This window comes from Hipposideros armiger, unplaced genomic scaffold (genome assembly GCF_001890085.2).
Source record: "Hipposideros armiger isolate ML-2016 unplaced genomic scaffold, ASM189008v1 scaffold_2, whole genome shotgun sequence".
Lineage (NCBI taxonomy): Eukaryota > Metazoa > Chordata > Mammalia > Chiroptera > Hipposideridae > Hipposideros > Hipposideros armiger.
Window position 1 is genome coordinate 9,330,457 of NW_017731352.1, and position 2,308 is coordinate 9,332,764.

Genomic DNA, 2,308 nt, shown 5'->3' on the forward strand with positions numbered 1-2,308 from the left:
TGGATTTTTAAATAAGCCTTTCCTGTATTTCAGAAAATGTCCTTACATTTTCTACCCTTATACCTCCCTAGTGTCTAGTTAACTTTTAAATGAACTCTATCTAGTCCTGCAGTTTTGGCTCAATTGAACATAAAAATCCTTTCTTCTCCCAATAAAACTTAGCACTTGCTAATGAAAACATTTCCTTTCATAACTATTATCTCTAAAATGGGTATCAAAAGCCTCATTTGGAACCAAAAACTGAACAATTTTTGTTGTTGCTGCTGTTTTTGTTGGGCTCAGCTCACCTCTCTGAAGAGGCCGAGGGAGTAATAAAAATTGCCAGGAATAAAAAGTACTTCTGATAATATTTCAAATTATTGTCTTGTATGGATTAATTTCATAGATATCATGCTGCATGAAAAAAACCAGCCCCAAAAGAATATACTGTTTGATTCCATTTATGTGTGGTTTAAGATCAGACAAAATTAATGTTTATAAAAGTCAAAATATTGATTACTTTTGGGGGCATGTTATATAGTCTGGGAAATTGCAGGAGGGAATCTTATAGGATGCTGGAATGTTCTATAACTTGATCTGGGAGTTGTGTATTACATAGAAGACACATTTTTTTTATCTCTACACTTAAGATGAGTGTGCTTTTTGAATTTAATTGTATATTGTCTTTCAATAAAAATTTATTGTGTCAGCTTCCTATTGCTCTTGTAACAAATAACCACAAATTTAGCGTTGAAATAGCACAAATTTATTATTTTATAATTCTGGAGGTTAGGAGTCCAAAATGTGTCTCACTGGGCTAAAATCAGGTGTTGGCAGGGTGGTATTCTTTGCTGGAGGCTTTAGGGGGAAACCCTGTGTTTTATTTTGTTTTGCTTGTTTGAGCTTCTAGAGGTTTCCCACATTTTTGGCTCAGATCCCCTTTCATTTTCAAAGTTAACAGTGGCCAGCCTGTTGGAGCCATCTCTCTGGTTCTGACTCTTCTGCCTCCCTTTCCCCCATTACATACCCTGGTGATTGATTACATTGGGCTCACCTGAATTATCCAGTATAGTCTCTCTATTTTAAGGTCAGCGATTAGCAACCTTCGTTCCCTCTTACCACATAACCTAACACACTCACTGGCTTCAGGGATTAGGATATGAACACCTTTTTCTGGGGGGAAGGGTAGGGGGAGGTCATTATCCTGCCTACCAATTATTATTCTGTTATACAGTTTCTTAATTTATAATTATAGTTTTCAAGATAAAGTCCCAGCCGAAAAAATTTAAAAACTGTTAACAAATAACATTTTTATCCCACTTTCAAGTAGCATCTCCCAAAATGGGCTTTTCCTATTAGCAATTATTCCTGGATAAAGGGTCCTCTAACTCTAGTGTTCACATGTTTATAACACACCCAGTGATGATCCAACTTCCCGTCCTGGCCATTCTCTGAAATATAACAGAAAATTCAGCTACAAAGAATATGAAATGTAAGTTTCTGTGGGAAACAATGGCAAAATGCATATCAAGAGGGGGGAAGAAAGATCAGTTGTGACTTTCATTAAAAGAAACACCAAGTCAACCCACTCGCAAATAGTTTTATTTTTCTTTTGATAGCGAAGTCCCTTTTCAGAAGCAACAAAAATACGCCACCTCTGCGGTGGCCTACTTAACTAACCCAGGAGGCTGGCCCTGTTGTTGGGATTGGCTGGGGCGTTTGTTTTTTGGAAGTTCTGCACTTTGTCTGTTATTCTGTTCTCCTGGTGAGATAGTCTAGCAAATATTATTCAGTGTTAATGATCCAGTGTACGTGACATATTCCAAACTTTGAGACAATACTTGTACAAAACACTTTCTGGGTAGGACAAGGCACACAATTAAGGTGGTTTATACTGCTTTTAATATTAAACAAGGTCAACCAGTAAGTCCTCATTTCCTTAACTGCTACGCAGGCTCTGTTGTGCTCCCTTGGTAAAGCACTGCAATTATGACACTGGAGTTGATGGAGCACTAAACTACCTGGTAATTTTGTAAGCCTGTGCAATTTATAGTTAGAAAACTGACATGAAGTTTTATCACAAATAAGACAGTGGGATGAAGGCTGAAAAAAAAATACAAAGCTTAGATGTGACCTCTTTAAAACGCAAAAGAGCTTATGATATAAAAATAGAAGCTTTTAAGCAGAGAATGTGATATTTATTTTTCTAGGCATTATCATTGTGTACTCAGAAAATTATAAGACACTGAAGAAAGAAATAAAAGAAAATACAAATAAATGGAAACACCTACCATGCTCATGGATAGGAAGAATTAATATAGTTAAAATG